Genomic DNA, 13,937 nt, shown 5'->3' with positions numbered 1-13,937 from the left:
TTTATCAGTTATAGTTCGTCTAAACCAATGCGGCGATATTCACAGTAAAATAACACAGTATACCATTTATCAGTTATAGTTCGTCTAAACCAGTGCGGCGATATTCACAGTAAAATAACACAGTATACCATTTATCAGTTATAGTTCGTCTAAACCAATGCGGCGATATTCACAGTAAAATAACACAGTATACCATTTATCAGTTATAGTTCGTCTAAACCAGTCCGGCGATATTCACAGTAAAATAACACAGTATACCATTTATCAGTTATAGTTCGTCTAAACCAGTCCGGCGATATTCACAGTAAAATAACATAGTATACCATTTATCAGTTATAGTTCGTCTAAACCAATGCGGCGATATTCACAGTAAAATAACACAGTATACCATTTATCAGTTATAGTTCGTCTAAACCAATGCGGCGATATTCACAGTAAAATAACACAGTATACCATTTCATCATAGTTATAGTTCGTCTAAACCATTTATCAGCGTCTAAACCAGTGCGATATTCACAGTAAAATAACACAGTATACCATTTATCAGTTATAGTTCGTCTAAACCAGTGCGGCGATATTCACAGTAAAATAACACAGTATACCATTTATCAGTTATAGTTCGTCTAAACCAGTCCGGCGATATTCACAGTAAAATAACACAGTATACCATTTATCAGTTATAGTTCGTCTAAACCAATGCGGCGATATTCACAGTAAAATAACACAGTATACCATTTATCAGTTATAGTTCGTCTAAACCAATGCGGCGATATTCACAGTAAAATAACATAGTATACCATTTATCAGTTATAGTTCGTCTAAACCAATGCGGCGATATTCACAGTAAAATAACACAGTATACCATTTATCAGTTATAGTTCGTCTAAACCAGTCCGGCGATATTCACAGTAAAATAACACAGTATACCATTTATCAGTTATAGTTCGTCTAAACCAGTGCGGCGATATTCACAGTAAAATAACACAGTATACCATTTATCAGTTATAGTTCGTCTAAACCAATGCGGCGATATTCACAGTAAAATAACACAGTATACCATTTATCAGTTATAGTTCGTCTAAACCAGTCCGGCGATATTCACAGTAAAATAACACAGTATACCATTTATCAGTTATAGTTCGTCTAAACCAGTCCGGCGATATTCACAGTAAAATAACACAGTATACCATTTATCAGTTATAGTTCGTCTAAACCAGTCCGGCGATATTCACAGTAAAATAACACAGTATACCATTTATCAGTTATAGTTCGTCTAAACCAGTCCGGCGATATTCACAGTAAAATAACACAGTATACCATTTATCAGTTATAGTTCGTCTAAACCAATGCGGCGATATTCACAGTAAAATAACACAGTATACCATTTATCAGTTATAGTTCGTCTAAACCAGTCCGGCGATATTCACAGTAAAATAACACCATTTATCAGTTATAGTTCGTCTAAACCAATTTTCATAAAATAACAGTTTTATAGTTCGTCTAAACCAATGCGGCGATATTCACAGTAAAATAACACAGTATCCGGCGGCGTATTCACAGTAAAATATTTATCAGTTATATTTATCAGTTATAGTTTCGTCTAAAACACAGTATACCATTTATCAGCGATAGTTCACAGTAACAGTAAAATAACAGTATACCATTTATCAGTTATAGTTCGTCTAAACCAATGCGTCTAAAATAACAGTATACCATTTATCAGTTATAGTTCGTCTAAACCAATGCGGCGATAAATAAAATAACACAGTATACCACAGTATACCATTTATCAGTTATAGTTCGTCTAAACCAATGCGGCGATATTCACAGTAAAATAACACAGTATACCATTTATCAGTTATAGTTCGTCTAAACCAATGCGGCGATATTCACAGTAAAATAACACAGTATACCATTTATCAGTTATAGTTCGTCTAAACCAAGTATACGGCGATATTCACAGTAAAATAACACAGTATACCATTTATCATTTATCAGTTATAGTTCGTCTAAACCAATGCGGCGATATTCACAGTAAAATAACACAGTATACCATTTATCAGTTATAGTTCGTCTAAACCAATGCGGCGATATTCACAGTAAAATAACACAGTATACCATTTATCAGTTATAGTTCGTCTAAACCAATGCGGCGATATTCACAGTAAAATAACACAGTATACCATTTATCAGTTATATTTAACATTGTCAGACAATATTTGTGAATAGTGTAAACAGCATAAAGTGATTAAGTCGGGGGATGGGTCAGATAAATATTAGCTGCAAGGTGTATTGGAGAGACGGAGAAAGAGTGATGGACAGAGACAGAGACAGAGACAGAGACAGAGAGAGAGAGAGAGAGAGAGAGAGAGAGAGAGAGAGAGAGAGAGAGAGAGAGAGAGAGTCAAGGAAGCGGTGAGGGAGAGTGTTTATACTAAAAAATTAGCCGCTTCTGGGGGGAGGGGGGGGGGAGAGGGAGGAGGTAGGATTGAAACCACTCTGCTCCAAGCGAATTTACTTTTTCTTAATGTATTTTTCGGGGGTGCATAACCCGAACCACACCTTCGTTCGCCAGTCTTCACCCCCCACCCCCCACCCCACCTCCCCCCCCCCCCCCGGTCGTAAACGTTACTGAACACGCGCTTGAACCTACAAGGCTAGTGTTCTAAATGATGACTTGCTGTTAATGAAGAACCGTTATAACGATCAGATAACGTACTGATTCACTAGGGTGGTATGGGGTAGGGTGTTGTGGGGTGGGATGGGGTAGGGTGTGATAGGGAAGGGAGGGATGTGGTTGGGTGGGATGTGGTAGGGTGCTATGGGGTGGGAATGTGTAGGGTGTGATGGGGTGGGGTGGGTTGGGGTGGTGTGAGGTGTATTCTCTTTCCCCATCACAAAAAGGTGACGACACAACTTGTTCATATAGCTCACGGAGTGCAGGGATTGCGTGCATTGTACATCTTGGTCAACATATAGCTGGAGACACGAGTGAAGTGAACAGTGAACATATAGCTGGAGACACGAGTGAAGTGAACATATAGTGGAGACACGAGTGAAGTGAACAGTGAAGATATATTTAGAGGCTTAAACGAACAGTGAACAGTGAAGATCATGCTACTTTAATTATGTACATTATAATATCGATAATGCTGCTTTAATTTTTAGATTTCAGCACCGATGACGTGTCTTTGAATGTTCGATATCACAATACAGATAATGCTTCTTGATAGATGTATAATTTTACCTCTGTATAGGAATTACATTGATCAAACAAGATTGTGAAACAGACTCGATCTGGTTAATAACGGGACCTGCATGGTAGAGTGTAAAGCTGTCGAAAACGTACAATTTGAAACTAATTATATATATATATATATATATATATATATATATATATATATATATATATATATATATATATATATATAAGATGAAGAGTTTAGGCGCAAAACGCGATATAAACCATTTTCTTTCTAGTTTTTAGTTAAAGCCATTATTGTATGTCAGTAAGGACTAATCGTAGGCCCGCTGATTTACTGCAAAACGTGATTGATCCTTATGAAATTGTATTGGGTAAATCCCGTTTTTTTGGGTTTTTTTTTTATCAAAACGCGATATACGCCAATTAAAAAAATATTTTTTACTGAAAAGAAAAATGGATATATCGCGTTTTGCGCCTAAACTCTTCATATATATATATACTAAACGAAATACATGGCATCAATATAACACACAATACAAAAACTATTAAAATTTTACAGTGCAATGATAGGCCTATATGAGTCTACGATATCGCTAACAGTTCTTCCATTGGCTGGCATATTATAGCCCATTAGACGAAGAGGCGGACGTCATTGTAAACAGCCAAATCATGTTGACAAACTCCTCATCGCAGACACAGTGACAGAGATTGCCGTGTTGATGTTCTCTGAAACAGAAGAAGCATATTTTGAAAAAATAAGCTTTTTCGTTGTTTGTTTTCTTCTGTTTTGTTTGCTTGTTTTGGTTTAATTTTCCTTTCTGTTTTTCTGTTTTTGTGTACGTGTTTTGTGTTGTTTTATGGTGTTTTGTGTTTAGTTTATTAGGTGTTTTTTTGTGTGTTTTTGTATGGTTTTTCTTTTCTTTTTTTTTTTCTTTTTTTTTTTTTTTTTTTTTTTGGGGTGTGGGGTTTCTTTTTCTTTTCTTTTTTCTTTTTTTTGCGAGGTTTTTTTGTGTGCTTTCGTTTTATGTTCTTGTTTTATTTGTTTTCGGTGTTATTTGCTTCTTTGTTTGTTTATTCGTTTTAAATATATGTAAACAGTTTTGGTATGTAACTCGCTTTCGCTCATCAGATACCAAAAAACGGTTCACTCATTTCATAAAAATGGCATGACAGGCCAGCTCGTGTAGTATTCTATATTAACTAGTCTGGGAATGGCAGTCCTCTATGAGCAGTGCTGGAAGCTCGTGTAGTATTCTATATTAACTAGTCTGGGAATGGCAGTCCTCTATGAGCAGTGCTGGAAGCTCGTGTAGTATTCTATATTAACTAGTCTGGGAATGGCAGTCCTCTATGAGCAGTGCTGGAAGCTCGTATTCTATATTAACTAGTCTGGGAATGGCAGTCCTCTATGAGCAGTGCTGGAAGCTCGTGTAGTATTCTATATTAACTAGTCTGGGAATGGCAGTCTTCTATGAGCAGTGCTGGAAGGATGTATTCTATATTAACTAGTCTGGGAATGGCAGTCCTCTATGAGCAGTGCTGGAAGGATGTATTCTATATTAACTAGTCTGGGAATGGCAGTCCTCTATGAGCAGTGCTGGAAGCTCGTGTAGTATTCTATATTAACTAGTCTGGGAATGGCAGTCCTCTATGAGCAGTGCTGGGAGGATGTATTCTATATTAACTAGTCTGGGAATGGCAGTCCTCTATGAGCAGTGCTGGAAGCTCGTGTAGTATTCTATATTAACTAGTCTGGGAATGGCAGTCCTCTATGAGCAGTGCTGGAAGGATGTATTCTATATTAACTAGTCTGGGAATGGCAGTCCTCTATGAGCAGTGCTGGAAGGATGTATTCTATATTAACTAGTCTGGGAATGGCAGTCCTCTATGAGCAGTGCTGGAAGGATGTATTATATATTAACTAGTCTGGGAATGGCAGTCCTCTATGAGCAGTGCTGGAAGGATGTATTGTCCAGTAAAGGTGTGGCTGGCCTCCTGTAGACGAGGCACTAGATAAAGATCCATGAGATCAACAGCCACTGTTGTCCATTCGACTCTGAATTGTGCAGAGATATGGTTTTGCTCATGAATAACGGTTTACACGTTCAGATTACTATTATTACTCATATGGGCAGAGATACAGGTAAGTGGGGAAAGAAAAATGCTCTCTCCATAGGGAAAGAAACAAACAAACATTTCGTCCCCTAGATACTTTTTGAAAGAAAGAAAGAAATGTTTTATTTAACGACGCACTCAACACATTTTATTTACGGTTATATGGCGTCAAAGATATGGTTACGGACCACACAGATAATGAGAGAGGGAACCCGCTGTGGCCACTTCATAGGCTACTCTTTTCGATTAGCAGCAAGGGATCTTTTATATGCACCATCCCACAGACAGGATAGTACATACCACGACCTTTGATATACCAGTTGTGGTGCACTGGCTGGAACGAGAAATAGCCCAATGGGTCCACCGACGGGGATCGATCCCGGACCGACCGCACACCGGGCGAGCGCTCTACCACTGGGCTACGTCCCGCCCTAGATACGTTTTGTTCCGAACTGTTTGTTATTGCTGATCATTTTAGTTCCGTTAATTTATTAAGTGTCGTAACTGTTTCCATGGTGACAGTCATGTCAACAACTAACTTACGTCATCAGCGACATTGGCATCATTTGCTGAAGAAGGGGGGGGGGGGTATGACAAATATTTTTGTTGAGTAACCGCCGTTGACCCAGAACAAACAGATATCTTTGGTGCATTGAAATGTTAACAATGATATTAGCTTTTATCAAAACGCGATGACGTTTTAGCTCGAATAAAATAAACCTGTTTTCGGGGGTTGTTTTCCATCGTAAAAAGTGGGGGGGGGGGGGGGGTCAACATTTGCACGTTGGTCCCCCCCCCCCCCCCCCCCCCCCCCCCCCCCACCCCCCCCCCCCCCAAGTGACGCCTGTGATCAGCGATACGTATGTCACAGCTATGACTCGACGCTGTCTCTTTTTACCAGCTTGCAAACTTGTTTCCAATAGCAATATCGTTTAGAAATCTTCCATAAAATGATAAAGATTCATCCTTCGGGACTCAAAATTCCAAACCACCCTTCCGCCTGTTGACGATCACGGTCGGATTGCAGGTGCTCCCTTGCACCTGACAATACAGGCGTCCCCCCCCCCCCCCCCCCCCCACTTCACCCTCCCCATCCCTTTCCTGTCCTGGACGGAGGAACCGGCTGAGGCCGACACCTGCGCCCAGGACAGGCGTGCGCTACAACAGCTTGCTCTGAATGTGCACGTTAAACTCTCTGACCTGACCTGACCTGATCTGATAAACATTGATAATTAATGGGTAGTAAATAGAAGAACCCAAACTCGCTACTCGGCAATACCGTTTATCGTGCACTCGGACATCAGTTGACTTGTGCAAGATAAACGGTAGCTCGTTGAATATTCTCCGAGTGTACACCTATACGACTTACATGACTTGAAGACGAAGAATGAAATCCCAGAGCCGAGGAGGCCGCCTAACACGATCATTCCGACCGCTATACCGCCCATAGCTCCTACAATTAAATAAATAAAGAGTGTGTTGTTTAACGACACCACCAGAGTGCATTGATTTATTAATCATTGGCTGTTGGTTGTCAAACATTTGATAATTCAGACATATAGTCTTGGAGAGGAAACCTTCTACATCTGTTTCCATTAGTAGCAAGGGATCTTTTATATGCTTCATCCAATAAACAGGATAACACATACCACGACCTTTGATATACCAGTCGTGGTGCACTGGCTAGAACGAGAAATAGCCCAATGAGCCCATTAACGGGGATTGATCGTAGACCGACCGCGCATCAAGCGAGCGCTTTATCACTGGACTACGTCCTGCCCAATTAAAGAAATATCCTTTGTTCATATACATACTCATTCAATAGTTCGATCATTCATCCATTCATTCACTCCATTCGTTCGTAAATACACACTCGTTCATATGTGCATTCATTCATTCATTTCCCCCTGCGCGTACTGTAACCTCACCGTGGTGCAGGGGTGTAACATTCTCTTTGAGAATGGCCAATACAGCACAAATTGAAATTTTGAGTAAAAGTCAGTATCTGTCTGTGATTTTTGTATTTTTGCACAGTTCTTTACACTGTTTTTATTTAAATCTTGAATTTTTATATCGATGTTGATCCTCACCGTATTTGTTTGCATTACCATAGTTTGACACCCAATAGCCGATGTATTTTTCGTGCTGGGGTGTCGTTAAACATTCATTCATTCCATTCCATTCCATTCCAATTCATTCATTCATACATTCATTCACTATAGTTAAATATTTGAACAGTATATAGTAGCGTAAATATCAAATGCTGTATGCAATAGCTGCGTGTGGAATATTTCATTTAAATGGATAATAATGATACACAATATCTCGTGTATATTTCCAATGTGTACTTCACAGAACGCAGTATCTGAGTTACACTATTCATATACAGTATCTAAACTATATATCAGTAATATCTGTTTTATAAGATACAATACCTGGTGTGTATCACGTATATTCAGTACATAGTTTAAACATACCTGGTGTATACATCTATCTGATACACAGTGTACGACACCTGGTGTATACATCTATGTGATACACAGTGTATGACACCTGGTGTATACATCTATCTGATACACAGTGTACGACACCTGGTGTATACATCTATCTAACACACAGTGTACAATACCTGGCGTGTCTCTCTATTTATCACACATTATGCCAGTAAACAATACTTTGTGTATATTGCTAATATCTAATTCACAGTTAACAATATCTGATGTGTATATTTAGTGTGTAATACACAGTTTACAAGACCTGGTGTGTATTTCCAATGCCTAATACACAGTATACAATATCTGGTGTATATTTCCAATATCTAATATACACAGTATACAATACCTGGTGTGTATTTCCAATGCCTAATACACAGTATACAATACCTGGTGTGTATTTCCAATGCCCATTACACAGTATACAAGACCTGGTGTGTATTTCCAAGGCCTATTACACAGTATACAAGACCTGGTGTGTATCTCCAAGGCCTATTACACAGTATACAGGACCTGGTGTGTATCTCCAATGCCTATTGCACAGTATACAAGACCTGGTGTGTATCTCCAATGCCTATTGCACAGTATACAAGACCTGGCGTGTATCTCCAATACCTAATACACAGTATACAAGACCTGGCGTGTATCTCCAATGCCTATTACACAGTATACAAGACCTGGCGTGTATCTCCAATGCCTATTACACAGTATACAAGACCTGGCGTGTATCTCCAATGCCTATTACACAGTATACAAGACCTGGCGTGTATCTCCAATACCTAATACACAGTATACAAGACCTGGCGTGTATCTCTAATGCCTAATACACAGTATACAAGACCTGGCGTGTATCTCCAATGCCTAATACACAGTATACAATACCTGGTACTTTGTCTTTAATAGTCGTTACACCACCAGGCTGGTAGATACTAGGTTCATGTCCCGGTACCGGCTTCCACCCACAGCGAGTTTTAACAACTCGGTGGGTAGATGTAGACATCTCCAATGCCTAATACACAGTATACAATACCTGGTGTGTATCTCTAATATCTAATACTAAGTATACAATACCTGATGTGTATCTCTAATATCTAATACTAAGTATACAATAGCTGGAGTGTATTTCTAATATCTAATACACAGTGTACAATACCTGGTGTGAATCGTTGATTGGCTGTCCTCAATTCATCCTCGTAAGTGTATTGGCGCACAGAGTTGGGCATGGCTACCACTGGAATCGGCTGTTAAAGGAAACAAGATATTCATTCTAAGATTCACTGATATGACCTCTTTCTCAAGCAATGACAACAACCCTACCACCGCCATCAACAACAGCAACAAAATAAATAATAGTAACAAAAGCAAAAGGACACAACCCCCCAAAACACAAAAACAACAACAAGAATAGTGTTTTCCCTAGATAGTTTTAGCATGGTGCAGCACCGTGCCTCAATAGTCTAGCACCATCTTGCCTCAGTCAGCGCCATGCTGCCCTGAGATTAAACAAGCCTTTTTCAGTAATTAATTCTAAAATTGCTTTTATAAAACACTCAAAAAGGTATTATTAATTAATAAAATATGCCTTTTATATCTTCTGCCATTCATTTATTAAAGCAAGCACATAAATTACATTAATGTTTATTTCAATTAATTTTTGTGTATTTTTAATGAAAAACAAGTGCCCCGAAAATGGTGAAAATGCCCCAAAAGTGTTTGCTCTACCATGTCTTGCAAAATGTCTAGGGAAATCACTAAACAATAACAACAACAAAACACCTACGTGTGGTCTCCTTAATTCTGCTTGAAATACATTATCTCTAAAGACACTCATGGGCAGGAAACATAAATTATTGCTTCAAAATCCATCAAGTATGATATTGCTACTGATCTGTGGTGATCGGTCTCGGTGGAGGGAATAGTCGTTACGCCACCAGGCTGGTAGGTACTAGGTTCACGTCTTGGCGTCGGCTTCCACCCATGCGAGTTTTAACGACTCGGTGGGTAGATGTAGAACCACTACACCGACTTCTCTCTCACTAACCACTAACAACTAACCCACTGTCCTGCACAGATAGCCCAGAATGTTGAGGTGTGCGCCCCGGATAGCGTGCTTTGACCTTAACTGGATATAAACACGAACAGTGGCGGATCTAGAAAATTGATTTATGGGGGGGGGGGGGCAGTGACATGAGATGGAATGTCAAGGGAATTTTGGGGGAGGTTTGGAGGGGAATCGTAACAAAATTGAAAATTAATATATATAATATATAATAAATTATAAATATCGCAACATTTAAGTTAAGAGAATTTAAAAAAAAAAAAAGTTACAAGCCAAAAAAAAAAAGAATTGACTGCTCGGCCAAATATTTATATAATTTGGAGCATTTTAGAAGGACAGTCCAAAAATAAATAAAAGAAAGAAGAGAGGAGCGGATTATTTAATAATATTAAAAAAAAAAAACAAGTAATTTCGACATAATCTATATGTCCATGTGAGTGGCCTCGTTTAGGCCGTTTGGGTGCACATCTTATAGGGACGAGATGGGTTGCATCCCATCAAGAAAATCCCTAGATTGACAGTCAATATACGTTGAAGGTGTAGTGCTGTGCTGAAATACAGATCTTGAGAAGCCGGATCCGTCTGAACGAGAGAGAGTATCAGACTAGGGTATACTCCAGTCGTCATGGGTATTATATTGGTGCGGACGGGCCCGACTCCGGAGGATACGAGATGGTATCACAATAAAACAAAGTAGTCTAGAAAAGAGTAGTAGGGGCCGACCCCGCTTCCTATTTCTTCTTAGAGTGGGGCGGTCAATCTTCCAGTGCTGCTAGGACAGGCTCGGACATGTAGAGACTAAACGCGAACAATCGTGGCGTTCTGCAGAATGGCCGTCATACGAGTCACGTAAAAACAAGTCGACATAGTCAGACGAAGAAATGACGTGGAGGCAAGGAATCTCGCTAAAAAAGAATCCAACCTGGTGGTGCAGGCTGTCGAAACAAGAAGCGTTCCAGCGTTCAATCAATTCCAATGGCCGCATACATCCCAGCTATTCTAAAGCAGGATTGGTAATATTTCATAACCTCGACCGTCGCAGGCTTGCAGCTGTTATTGCAACTCCAGTGACGTCACAAGTGTGCTATAACAGTCTTCAATGTATTATTAAAGCCCATGTCATAAAGATAGAGAGTACGATATGTATTATTTGTTACCGTTTATTGTAGACCATATATAGATATATATATATATATATATATATATATATATATATATATATATATATATATATATATATTATAATTGAAATGGTATTTTTGAAAAGGAAAACACGTGACGTCTGCTCCTCATATATGACTATACCTTAACAAAGTGTTGGGGTTTTTTTGTTGTTGGGGGGGGGGGGGGTTGTGTGTGTGTGTGTGTGTGTGTGTGTTTTGGCCAGAGACGAAACCAGATCGTCATCGTGAAGCAACTATTCAAAACTCTCAGAATTGTCTCCATGAGAAGTACGGAAGTGTATCGAAAGGATAAAAAAAAGTTACGAAGAGTACCAGTACCGGTGTAACGTGAAGTACCGAAATATTCCGAGGATTACCGAGTAGTTCCGAGGTTTACCGAGTAGATCCGAATCATCGGAGGACTACTTACGTCTCTTAGCGTGTCCCAGTCGAGCATGATGACGAACTTGTTTCCATTGATGAGATCGACGAGAAGATCGGCGGCCAGAGCGAGCGGAGTTTCCCGAGAAATCTGCTTCACGTCTCCAACCATTGGAGCGACGTCCAGTAGTTGGAACCGAATGTGAACATCCGTCTCAAACACAACCTGGAAATATAGGAAAGGGAAACGAAAGAAAATGTTTTATTTAACGACGCACTCAACACATTTTATTTACGGCTATATGGCGTTGTCCTGATGCTCGTAGTATCTCAAACCGGATTTTACCTCCTAATAATTTCGTACGTACGAAAAAATATATATCACGAATTAAAGTAAAAAAATGAGTGCTACACACATACGTATACGACCGCAAACACATTCGATATACAGACACTGGTATTCTAAACAAGATAATGTATTTAGTGTGGAATAGTAGTCGCCAACAAGGCTCTGTTATCGCAAACATCTTATCGAGCGAGCGCTTATAACTTGATGATAATGATGATGATGATGGTGATGATAGTCACGACGATGATGATGATGACGATGATGATGATTATAGTCACGATGATGGTGATGATGATAGTCAGGGTGATGATGATGACGACGACGACGATGATAGTGATGATGATGATAGTCACGATGATGATGATGATGATAGTCACGATGATGATGATGATGATTGATGATGATGATGATGGTGATTATGGTCACGATGATGATGATGACGATGGTGATGATGATGATGATGGTGGTGGTGGTGATGATGATGAAGATGATGATGATGGTGGTGATGATGATGATGAAAATGATGATGATGATGATGATGATGATGATAATAGTACATTGCTGGCAGACTAACCATTTTTGTTTTCCTAATATAATTTGTTATTCTTCTTTTTCTTTCTTTGTACGTGTGTCAGGCACGGCGGAAGCAAGTAGACATTGGGGGGGGGGGGGCTGTGACTGACATCAAGGACACAAAGCAAAGTTTCTAGGGGGTTCAGTGGTACGCTCCTTCGTAAAACTGTGAAAACTAGATGTCCTAAAATGTAATTTTAAATGTAAAATTCATGTCTGCCTTAAAATTTACTGAATTATATTGGGGCTCCGCCGTGCCTGTGTGCGTGTGTGTGTGTGTGTGTGTGTGTGCGCGCGTGCGTGTGTGTGCGCGCGCGCGTGTGCGAGTGCTCGCGCACGCATTTCTTGTATGTATGTCCGTGGGAGAAAAGTATTTCCTTGCACCTAGCTGTGGTATTTCAATGTTTATTTTAACAGGCCACAGTTGAGACATGAATTAAGTTTGTACCAGATTGTCACATACTATATATGTCTAGCAGTACACAGACCTGTTGGAACTCTGGGGTGGGGGTGGGGCGGTGGGGCTGTGTCCTCAGTTTGAAGCCAAATGGTTTTACTGTTTACCTTCTACTACTATATACAAACATATGTGCATGTGTCCCCTACTCTAGCGTCTCCTCCAACTTCGCATATTGTTCCTACAGTTCTGGGCTCCGTTCCACGAAGGATCTTAGCTCTAAGATTACATTAAGCGCATAGCTACCCTATGCACTTAAGTTGATCTTAGGGCTAAGATTACATTAAGCGCATAGCTACCCTATGCACTTAAGTTGATCTTAGGGCTAAGATCGCTTCGTGGAACGGGGCCCTGGTGTAGCTACACCTATACCGGATATATAGCGACACCTACCTTCAGTTGACCTATTCAGGATATATAGCGACACCTACCTTTAATTGACCTATTTAGAATATATAGAGACACCTACCTTTAGTTGACCTATTCAGGATATATATAGCGACACATACCTTCAGTTGACCTATTCAGAATATATAGCGACACCTATCTTTAATTGACCTATTTAGAATATATAGACACCTACCTTTAGTTGACCTATACAGGATATATAGAAACACCTACCTTTGATTGACCTATTCAGGATATATAGAAACACCTACCTTTGATTGACCTATTCAGGATATATAGAGACACCTACCTTTAATTGACCTGTTCAAGATATATAGAGACACCTACCTTAAGTTTAGCTATTCTAAGCGGCGATACAGCAAGGTTTCCCTGTAGACTGATCATTGTTGAGTACGTGAAGAGTTCTTGGTTCGCTTTGATCTTATTTCTGAAAGAACCTGTGAACGGTAAAGACGAATTAGTGCTTGAGTTTAACGAAACTGCGAACAGTAAAGAAGAATTAATTGAATGATTTACGGTCATAGTTTGCCCACCGAAGTCTCAATTCAAACTGTCGGAAGACGACACTGCCTCTTTACATCAATACTTCACAGTGATATTTTACCAGGAATTCAAACTGTGGGAAGACGACACTCCTTCTTTACATCAATACTTTACAGTGAAAGTTTACCAGGAATTCGAACTGTGGGAAGACGACACTGCCTCTTTACATCAATATTTTACAGTGACAGTTTA

The 13,937-nt window shown here is 39.6% G+C and overlaps 1 long non-coding RNA gene across 1 annotated transcript; it reads right to left on the bottom strand.

The window, feature by feature from the left end:
• Positions 1 to 3,657: 3,657 nt before the first annotated feature.
• Positions 3,658 to 9,027, bottom strand: LOC121373812. Its single transcript, XR_005958132.1, has 3 exons — positions 8,966 to 9,027; positions 6,690 to 6,773; positions 3,658 to 3,931 (listed from the first exon to the last, which is right to left on the bottom strand). It is a non-coding gene; the product is annotated as an uncharacterized LOC121373812 (long non-coding RNA).
• Positions 9,028 to 13,937: the final 4,910 nt, after the last annotated feature.

The sequence above is a fragment of the Gigantopelta aegis genome, chromosome 5 (assembly GCF_016097555.1).
Source record: "Gigantopelta aegis isolate Gae_Host chromosome 5, Gae_host_genome, whole genome shotgun sequence".
NCBI classification, from domain to species: domain Eukaryota; kingdom Metazoa; phylum Mollusca; class Gastropoda; order Neomphalida; family Peltospiridae; genus Gigantopelta; species Gigantopelta aegis.
This window is presented reverse-complemented; position numbering and strand designations above follow the sequence as displayed.